Source organism: Camelus bactrianus, chromosome 15, assembly GCF_048773025.1.
Source record: "Camelus bactrianus isolate YW-2024 breed Bactrian camel chromosome 15, ASM4877302v1, whole genome shotgun sequence".
Classification (NCBI taxonomy): domain Eukaryota; kingdom Metazoa; phylum Chordata; class Mammalia; order Artiodactyla; family Camelidae; genus Camelus; species Camelus bactrianus.
The window spans coordinates 18,516,413-18,527,501 of NC_133553.1; the positions used below are offsets into that span (position 1 = coordinate 18,516,413).

The 11,089-nt window shown below is 47.3% G+C and overlaps 1 protein-coding gene across 9 annotated transcripts in view; it reads right to left on the minus strand.

Annotated features, from left to right (window-relative positions):
• KIDINS220 (kinase D interacting substrate 220) overlaps window positions 1–8,291 on the minus strand; it is a 90,005-nt gene extending 81,714 nt beyond the window's left edge. For all 9 annotated transcript variants that reach the window (XM_074341628.1, XM_074341626.1, XM_074341623.1 and 6 more), the window contains exon 1: window positions 8,138–8,291. The gene's annotated coding sequence lies outside the window, so the exon portion shown is untranslated. The remainder of the gene's footprint in view (window positions 1–8,137) is intronic.
• Between the last annotated feature and the right edge of the window lie 2,798 nt (window positions 8,292–11,089).

The following is an 11,089-nucleotide window of genomic DNA, read 5'->3' on the forward strand; positions in this document are numbered from 1 at the left end:
CCAATTTACCTCCCAATGTCTGAGATCAGCCAACCCCACTCACAGTGCCTTAGTTTCAGGCCTTCACCGTCTACACTAAAGGTGCAAGAAACAAATTTAAACTAGCTTATGAAAAACTAAAAAAAAATTAAGGATACTAGTTTATTTCCAAAAACCACGCCATGGGAAAGGTGAGAGCCACTGAACCTCAAATGCCAGCAGAATTCTCATTCCCTACTGGCTTAGTCCACTTCGAGTACAGACCAACTTCTTCTACACAAATGGGAGTGAGGCTGCCAACAACTCTCTAAACCCAAATCAGATAGTTTGTAAAGTTAAAGAAAGCACACTATTCCTTGTTCCCAAATCCAAAAATCCCAGTAAAGGACTCTGCACAGATTATGTCCCGTGCCAATCTGGAACACAGTCAAAGGGCTGGAAGGGCTACAAGGTCACATAATACTGGCCCTGTTTCCAGAAAAAAGGAAACTGTTGTGACCTAGGTACCTGTCCTAAAAATGCGTCTCACACCACAGATCAATGTGACAGTGTCCCAACTTGTATCTCCTCCCTCCTGTCTTTTTTCCATCCAATACAGTGGCCACACTAAAGCAAGAGTGATCTAAATACACTCCTCTTAGAATCCTTCTGTTAGTTTCCAAAAAATTCTTGCTGGGAGAAGAGAAGGTGATGGCTTTATTATGCACCAGTTATTCAAGGAACTGAAGTCCTTAAGTCTTTCAACGCCGTTGTAAAGATTCAGTTCTATAACTCCTATGAAACACTTTGCTCTGTGAAGAGCAATGAGGAGTCATGAACTCAGTTCTTGACTGTGACGGTGCAGGCACGCAGCTCCTTCACAATATGGACCCATCTTACCACTGCAGTCTCATCTCTTTCTCCACTTCCCAACCCTCCTACCCTCTACCCCTACCCACTTGCCCACTCACACCCACACTTCAGCTCTGGCCAGACTCACCTACTTGCAGCTCCTTGGCTGCCCCAGGCTTTCTTCTTTCCAGGCCTTTGCATTTTCTTCCCCCTCAGCTTAGAAGGCCCATCCTCCACACATATGCCTCAACACCTTGTATGCCTCCTTGAGGACGTGGTTCTAACATTATCTTCTCCCAGAAGCCTTCAGTAACTGGCTGCTGACTCTAAGCTGGGCCAGTGCCCCTGCTCCGGGACACCTCCACACCCTGTGCATACACTGAAACTGCCCATACCACACTCAACTGTCCGTCTTCCTTATCCTTGTCCACATCGCCCTGAAACCGTAAGTTACTGAGGCAGGACCCACCTTAAATCTAACACAACGCCCACCCAGTAAGAGCTGAGAAAGAGAAAAGCTGCCCCTGAGTGCCAGGAGCTGGCCTGGCACACACAGCAAGACCTTGGAGCTCTCACATGAACATGAACAATCTCAAAAAACACCAACAGATAAGGTCACTGTGCGACCATGATGTCAAGACCAAAACAAGACCACCTGAGAATCATACCTGAACAAAGACAAAAACATGAACACTGTTCAGCCTTCAGTTTCAACGTTCTCTCTTCAAAAAGGCCTTCTTCAAGTGTAGCTTAGTGTAGCGGTTAAAAGGATGGACCCCAGAACCAGACGGCCTAGGTCTCTCTCCTGATTTTACTACTTAATGTTTAATCACTGGGCTAGTTACTTCAACTTAGTGTCTAAATTTCACCATCTTTAAGTAACTGCATAGTTCTGTGCAAAGGGATTAACACGGTACCTAATACACACAAACTCCGTAACTATTAGCTGTTTTACATACTAATAGAATATGAACACTTCTTAAGTACCCTTTCTTAGTGGATTCCCCTAACTTGGATTTTTGTCTATCATAGGATCTTTTTCATTTTTTTCATAGGATCCTTCATTATTTTCTCCACAGCACTTTTCTAAACTTATAATTTACATATCTACCTATTTAATAACTGTCTCTCCCACTAGGATATAAGCTTTATAAGAGAAAGGACTACTGTCTTTTATTTTATACCAAATACCCAAATCCTTGCATAGTTCCTGGCCCCTAGAAGACACTATTTCTTGAATGAATGTGTATCATTTCAGTCTAGGGTCCAAAGCAGTTTCTGTCTAATGGGAATATAAGGTTGTACATTCTTCTGCACAATTAGTTAGAAAATTAATGTCTTAATGTCATTTTTGGAAAAGGCAGATACAGCCAATATCAAGGCTAGGGAAAAAAAATCTCTATGTTGCAGTAAGCTAATTTTCAGGACTTGCAAACAAATTTAACAGAATAATAAAAAAAATTTGGTATATTCAAAATGCTTTCACAAAAAGGCTAAATGGTTAGTAGACAGATACACTATATAACTTTTCTCCATTACAAACTATACCAAAGCAACAATAGTGACCCGTGTTTGCCCAACACTAATTTTTGTACCCTCCAGATATGACACATAAATTCCTGAATGTGGTCCTCCTAACTCCAGCCTCCTCTTCCCGTCTTTCCATTTAAGCACTGACCCAACATGTAGTTCCTAGAACCTTCCCTGTGTGTGTGTGCACACTCCTGGGCCTGGATGGCAGTCCCTGCCACCTCCACAATCTTCTCTCTATACAAAAGCCAGAGTGATCCTCCTGAATCATCAGTCTTATTATGACATCCTGTGCCCGAAACTCCCCAACAAGTTGTCCTCTCTCTCAAAATAAAATCCCAGATCCTTACCATGGTCTAGAAGACCCTGCTTGATCTCTTCCACCCCCTCTGCCACCTCCTTTTCTCCTTCATTTTGCTCAGGCCACACAGGGTTTCTGCTCACCTGTCATGTGATCAGAGCTTCCTATCGCTGCGTATAAAGCAGCCATCATCCCCACTATCACTCCCCGCTCAATAACCCTGCTTTATTCCTCCATATAACGTGGAGCATCACTCAAGAAATCTTTTATTTCTTAGTTTTCTGTCTGCCTCCTCGTTCTCCACCCCACCTCAAAACTGCAGCCCGATGAGAGTACAGGCTATTTCTGTTTTGTTCGCTGCGGAAGCCCCAGCACGGGGAACAGAGCCCGGCGCACAGCAGGGCCCCTGTATCTCATAGCGCACACAAGGCCTCGGCTGACCCACACACCCAGAACGCCTGGACCAGCTTCCACATTCTCACAAACAGAAACACTACTTCAAAATCCAGCTCGGGGGTCACTTCCTCTGGGACCTCCTCCTCCTTTCTTCCACTCTTTCTGTCCTGCCCCGCCCTGGCCAGTTTCACCCAGTACACCTGTGTGTCACGCAAACTTGCAGTATTACGCTGACAATCAGGTATCACAATTATTAACTTACTTTGAAATCCTAGAATCAAGATCACATCTTACTCATCTTTTCACCCTCAGCAACTAAGTAAGGGCTTGGTACCTCATCAATAAATGGTTACGGGATTAACAGGAATATAATTACATAGACTATGTGCATCCTAAATTTTAATTTTACACTTGGTGAATCTGGTTAAGGCGTAAAAGAGAGTTCTTTGTACTATTCTTATAAGTCTTCTGTAAGTCTGCAATTACTTTAAAATAAGAAGTTTAAACACAAAGGTCTGACAAAGCCCTTATTTGGATCAAGTATTTTCCTTCACTACAATACCGCACAAGACCTGAATGAACACAGTAAGAAAAAGCAGCTACAGACATTGACCTCAATTGTCAAAAAAAAAAAAAAACACACACACACACACACACACAGATTGAGCAAGGGTAGGGTATAGCTCAGTGGTAAAGTACACACTTAGCATGCATGAGGTCCTGGGTTCAATCCCCAGTACCTCCATTGAAAAAATAATTACCTCCCTGCTAAACAAATGAAATTTTTTAAAGAACAAAGATTGAAATTCTTCAATTTTTCAAATCTTGTTACCTCTCTACCCCAATTCATTATATGGACTGCACGTGTATCACCCTCAGAGTAGATAAAGCTGTGAACAGTTATCACTTAGAGATAGTGACTAAGATTAAGACTTTAATTCCTTTAGACTAAGATTAAGCAGAAAATGGTAATAAAATAGTGGGAAAAAAAAATCTAAAATGAACCTGCTTTGCCTTAAGCTACTGGAAGGATACCCTTTAAACAAATCTACTAAAGAAAGGTGATCTATTTTTGTCATATAATTTGGAGAAAATGCATGCAATTCTACACAGCTGTAATTCACCAACAGTGCAATCTAATGACAGTTTCAGGTCTGTAATTTGCAACGCACTGTGCTTCGGGCTATCTCTGACAAGCTAAGACTATTTCTGCCCTACGGGGCTTACAGTTCTTTAAAGTACTGGAGGAGGAAAGGGGTGACTGGAAAAGAGGGAAATGGCTGAAACAAATTTGGTAAAATACTGGTCATTGTTGGTTGGAGTTGGGGGATGGGTACATGAGGGTTCACTATACGATTCTCTACTTTGTGTACGTGGGGGAAATACTACAGCAGGTTTGCTGATCGTTCAACATTAACACCTTGAATTCTGGTCATCTCTGCCCATCCACCCACCCATCTCTTCTCTATTGTTAAGTTTCCTAATGGGAGGAACTTCACAAGTCTTTCCTTCACAAATTCAGAAGCACCTAAAACAGCTTCTTGTGCATATTAAAGAACTGATTAATGTCTCCTGAACTGAATTTGATCAAGTCACATCTCTCAATTTAACAGATGAAAACAGTCTGCCCCAGCTGACAGTTACAAAATGACTCCCATTAGCCAGGCTTCTAACAAGGCCAGTCAAGCGTCTGAACTCGAGCGTGCCCAGTAAATCAGACTGCATCCCTTAAGGCCAGGTCTCCCCACCCCTCCCTCAGAGGCTCACGTTTGAATAGCCCTGCTTTCCCTCTGAAATAAATCCTTTAAAACAGGCTCCATTCTCAGCCATCTTAAAACAAATACCCTCGCCCCCACCTCCCACCCCTCTTTCCCATCATCTCAGACATTCCCTGTCAACTTCAAGCCGTTCCGCCTTCACCCCAACACAGTCCAGGATCTTCTCCCCTCAATCCCGAAAGACACTTCTGCCCAACCTACCGACAGCCCAGAGGTCTCAATTCCAATGTCACTTCCCCAGTGAGCTTTCCCAGACCATCCACTACCCTCCCAGGCCGGCTTAGGGCACCCGCCCTCCCTCCTCCTCACCTTCCTTCTCCATTCTCCCCCTCCCCCTCCCCCTCCCCCGTCCAGAGCAGTCTCACTTAAAGACACACTGTACTTCGTTGCAGTGACTGTGATCCCAGACAGGAAGCATGTCTGTTTTAGCCACCACTGTTTCCCTGATGCCTGACACATTTCCAGGAACACAGGAGGGGCTCAGCAGACACCAGGTGAATGAAGCCCAGAGGACAAGCTCTCATCTGTCCTGCAAATATCTTCTGGGCATCATTATGTGCAAGGCCCATGATAGCCTTCAGTGAATTCCTATCAAGCCTTCAATAAGCTAACTGTTCACCAGAAGACCTAAGAGATCGTCATCACGAGAACAGCATTTATATATCACTGTATACTTTTTGAGATGCTTTTATACCTACATTCTTACTTGATTTTCCAATACTCTTCAGCATTATTTCTCATTTTAGAGATGAGAAAACAGGTTTCATACACAAGTAACGAGCCCCACATAATTCAAAAAGCAAATGTTGTAGCACCCAGATAAATCCAGGTCATAATTTAGGTGCTGGAGAAACCAAAGTGCTATGAATAGAAGTCCCTACTCCCACTGGAATATCATGGAAGTATCACTCTGCGGTGATCCTCGAAGAATGGGTCCAATAGGTGGGAAATGAATGAAGGACATACCATACCAAAAACACCATGAAAAGAGATGGAGAGACTGCTGACTGAGTGACCATGTAGTGTATGTCCAGGAAACAATGAACAGCCTGTATGGGATGTGTAAGTAAAAAGTGAGGGTGGTTAGATCTGTGATCTCTTCAAGGATAAGCACTGTCTCTCTTTTGTTCACATGTCCCCAGAACCCTATTACAGACCCAGAGCAAGCAGAAAAATCATAGATAACCGAGAAATTGAGTAAGTGAATAGGGATACTAAAGATGCCTCTGCTGTAGGATGTCGCCTGCCCACAGCTCCTGCTATGCTCAACAGCCATGTTTTCCCTACCATCAGCCATGCCCAGGGATGAGCATATGAGGACACGTGACTGCTCAAAAAGATAAGCTGGGCCAATCAGATTTCTCTCTCTAGAACTGAAATTAGAAACCAGAGGCCCAGGCATTATGGGCCAGGGGCAAAATGATACACTTTTGAGACAGCCAGTCAGTAGAGAGAGAACCCAACAGAATGAATAGAGAAGTCTTCTCCTAAGTGAGAAAACAAATGTGGCCCCTAAGAGAGACACAGAAAGTGGAGTTGCCTTGGATCCTGATTTCTTGCTGATTCTGCCCTGTAAATCTCCTTTTCCTTGAGATAAAAGAGTAAATCTCTGTTCCTCGCCTTCTAACAGCCCTGACTGATACAGCGCAGAGAAAATGACAGTTCTTGAGCACAAGCAGGAAGAGGGGAATGGCACACTCACATGACCCTAGGAAAAGATTTCCCCCAGCAGCATACGCGGCCCAGAATCAGAGCCCTGGATACCAGTCAGAGAACCACCAAAAGAGCCCACAGGACAGGGGACAGGAGGCAGGGATGGAGAAGAAATGAGAGATATGAACTTAAACAGTATAAAATCCCCCATATTGGACCCTCTGACATACCAAAATATCCAGAGAGAATCAGGATGTAGAAATTTTTAAAAATTATGTGACTGGAAATGAAATAACAGGTCAAAGATGACCAGTTACCAAGCATAGGTGATGGAGGATGGTGCTGTCATTGATTAAAAACCGTGAAGTCAGGAGGAAGTCGGGACCTTTCTCTGCTTAGTTACTGGCCCCTTTCTCCCCACCACTCCTGCTGGGTGAACAAGGCCAGGCGGAATTTGAGGTGCTCCAGAATACCTGAGTTGGATAATTCACTCAGTATTTGGAAAGACAGATCCGGAAATCACTCAAACAGACTCTCAAACTTGCGTGCATCAAAGTTATTTGGGAAGCTTGTCAACACACATATTCCTTGGGCTTCTCCCCTAGAGAATCCCATTTAGTAGATCTGGGGCCCAGAAACTGACATTTTAACAAGCACCCAAAATGATTCTGATGAAGGTTTCCATGCTGGTAAAGCTAGAGAACAAAGAACACTTTACAGCTGCATTTCTCCATCGCGGGTGGCTCTGCATAAGGTCGCCTACGGTGCTTTAAAAAGTAGATGTCTGATCCTTCGTGTCGTCAAAGTGCGGGCAATGACAAAATGTATCAAAATCAGCCATCAGAAGGGATGATTCCTGAGCCACACCCCAGGCTCCGCTGAATGGGAATTCTGAGGGTAAGGCTAAGAAAGCTCCATTTTTTAACCAGTGCCCCTAGCGGCTAGCAGAAATGGCTCCACAAATAGTTAATAATAAGAAAATATTCATTGCTTTAAACCTTTCCATTTGGCAAAACAATTTGAAAAAAAAATAATCCAACATTGCTGGCTGACAAAGAAATCGCTTCCCTAAAAAAAGTCATGGAAGCATCATAATCAATGGCTTGCTGATATTTTGCTGATATAATGGCCTGCACAGGACAATGGAGGCCCTTATGAAAGCAAAGGGAGAAAAACCAAACAGCTCGTCCTTGGAAGCCCAGGGAAAGAAACCTCGAACGCCTGCCTTAGCGGTACCAGCTGAGGGAGTTCTCGAGGCGGCGGGTGCGCCGGATGCGGCTCCGCACAGAACACCTGCCCCCCACCACCCCCTCTCGGCCCCTGGGGAGGCTGACGGTCTGAGACAGCAAGGCCGAGAGCCTCCCGACGCTCCAGCAAGCGCAGACTCGCCCGGAAAGCCGGGCCCCGGGGCCCGGCCGCGGCCCCCACACCCACCCCGGGTCGCCCCTTCCCTACCTGCCCGCGGCCCCTCACGCGCAGTCGGCCTCGCCCCATACTCACCTGGCCACGGCCCCTTCCCCACGCGCTGCCTCACCGTTCCTCACCTGGCCTTCGCTCCCTCCCTCCCGGCCTCGCCCCGCTGTACTCCCGGCCACGGCCCCTCCCCGCCGGGCCTGGCCCCCGCCTCCTCTCTCTGCGGTCCCCACGCAAACCCGACCACCACACTGACCGTCTCACAACCCGGCCCGAGGACGGCGCCAACAACTCGGGCGGAAAGGGCCCGCTTTGCCGCAGGCGCTGTCAGAACACGGGAAAGGGAGAGACCGCGGCTTTCAGCGAGTCGCCCTCTACCTGGCGGCCATTTTCCTCCATCTCCCCGAACTGACAGATCACGTGGACGCGGGGCGGAGGGCGGGGCTCCGGTGGTCACGCCCACCTGTGGGCGTGGTCCAAGGGAGGCGGGACTGGAGGGGGCTGCGGGCGCGGGCTTAGCTGGTCGGGCCGGGCCGGGCCGGCAGGCAGGTGCCCGGAAGAGAGTTCTCTCTGGCCACCAAATAGGTGTATTTGACAAGGGCCCCAGGCAACACTCTTTCTTGTCAATGTCACCCTTCTTACTAGGATTAGTTTACAGTCCCTGTTCACCATATGCAGAGAAATAAACCACAATCATATCTTCAAGAGACCCTGCAACACATTGCAAATGGAGGCCAATTCAAATCCCTTCCTCCAGAATCCAGGACACCTGAGAGGTTTATACTCCGGGTCCAGGGTCCAGAGATCCCACCGCCTCCCCAGCTTTCTCACTCCCTTCTCTGCAGCCTGGCAGTCTGGCCTCACCCTGATCTCTACAGAAGGGACCTCTGACCTGCCTGCTTCCAAATGTGATTGACAGCTTTTCCACTCACGGCAGTTTTGTTCATGATACCCTCCTGGAAATGTTCCCCTCCCTGGGCTTCAGTGACTCTGATTCTCCTAGTTTTTGGCCTATTTCTCTGGCTGCTCCTCCCAGATTCCACCTCCCTTAAACTGGCTGATGTTTTCAGAATTCAACCCAAAGCTGGACTTGTCACCCCTCTGACCCAGTGTGATCCTCCTGTACTGACACTGTCAGGGGACCTGTCACCTGCCCCATCTACCAAGACAGGAATTGGGAAATCATACACCTCCTCCTCCTCCACCACTCCCTAAAGTCATCCAGCCCCCCACTGCCTGACAGTAGCTACTTTCGTCACCCCTGATCTGTTTAAAGCCTTCAGAAGCTCCCCACTAAGACTATACCAAAAGCCCCCAGCTACTGTCCCTGCCTCTGCTGGTGCCCCACTAACCATTTCCCCAGGAGATCAGGGAACATGTCACTTCTTTGATTAAACTCCCCAGCAGCCTTCCATTTCCACAGAAGAAATTCCCAAATAGTACTTAACCTGCAAGTCTCCTCAGGAGCTGGTCCCTGCCAGACGTCTTGCCATTGTCCTGTGCACTACTCTCCTCCCATCCTGCCCCCGCCCCCAGGCTGGAAAATACAGTTCCTGGACCATTGGGCCATGTTCTTTCTCATCTCCGCTTTGTTTCCAGAGTTTTGTTCCCTTTCCACTGGGTAGTCTCCCCTGCCTCTTGTCCAGCTGAGTCGAATAGATACATCCTATTTATTTTTCAGGATGCAGCCTAAGTGGTCCTCTCTGAGATAGCTTTCTGCATGACCTCAGGAAGGGTTCATCATTCCATCTGTCCTACGCCTCCGTCGCCGCTTTGGGGTGCCCTCTCGTCTCATGCACGCATTCTCCTTGTTGGCTTTTTCCTTGAGTTCCCAGATTAATCCACTGGGAGCTGCTTTTCAGTGGTGCCAAATCAGGATCATCTGTAGAAATTTTTAAAAATCAAAACTTGACACTTGGGGAATTTAACATATCTCCTTAGCTGATTCCACTGAAACACCATTCTCAGACTTGGTTTTTGTCCCATTGTGTCCAAATCAGTGATTTTAAATATGAATATCCTTTTTCAATGTCAAACCACTTGGCTGAGGGGAGGACCTACACCGGCTAGCCAGTAGCCTTTAAGTAACCACTGACTGTGAAAGCAACATGGGAATTAGAATCTGAGGTTTCATGGGGACCTGCAGCCCCAGCAAGGGAGCCGGTGCTCTAATTGTGATGAACCATCTGAAGCAGCAGCGAGGCACGTGACAGGCTTTCTGGATGAGTTTGCGAACACAAAGGGAAAATGTGGGTTACATATCAGAGGTTGGGCACCAGAAAATCCCAAGTGTGTTGGTCAGTGCGATGATGACTCAGGGTGACTGGGCTCTTGAGTCCCTGCGAGCTTCCCCTATGGGACACCACTGTGGGGAGAGCTGCCTCCATGAGAATCCTCCCCTTTCAACCCCACCTCACCACCGCCACCACCACCCCAGGCCCATCACCCTGGAATTTCTGGAACTCCAGCTGCATGTCCTGGTGGATGAAACTGCCCCTCCACAACAAGCCCAGGAGGTGGCTTTGTGCCGAGGCTGGGCTCTGCCCACAAGGTGTGAGCCGGACTGAGAGGCAGTGAGCCACACACACCTCTCTTGGGGACAGTTGGACTACAACTGTAAGGAAGGGCCGGGTGGGACAGGAAGCCGTGGTTCTCTAGCTTAGCTGGTCCCTAGCATAGCTGTACTGCAGTGGGAATTGGGAGGGGAGGTCGGTGGGGTGGGGGGGTGGTTCTCAGTCAAGAGCTTTGCAAATCCTGATCTAGAAATGGGACATCCAGTCCCAGACACTGACAAGACAGTCAGCCACACTACTGGCACCCCCTCCCCACCTCTTCCCCCAGATACAGCTCCCTGAAGATACTCAGTGTACAAGTTGTTCTTTTAGGAATATTTTTAAAGCCGTCCAGATAACAGCCCGGGAGGAAGCTACTAGAAACAGGCTTTCCTTTAGTGAACATTTGAATGGAAGATGGGAGGAGGAGCAGTTTCCAAGGACGGCAGGAAGGCGGAGAAACACTGGCGTGGAAATAGGTTTATCAGCTAGGGTCCCCCCACGCACTGCTCGTCTTCGCTAGGAAAGGGAGAAACCTTACGTTTAGGAGTTTTACTGAATTACTAAAGCTAATTACTAGTTACTAAAGTTTTACAGAGTTACTGAGCATTTTTAATGACCAAACGTGACTAGACGATATTCAATGATCCAACAAT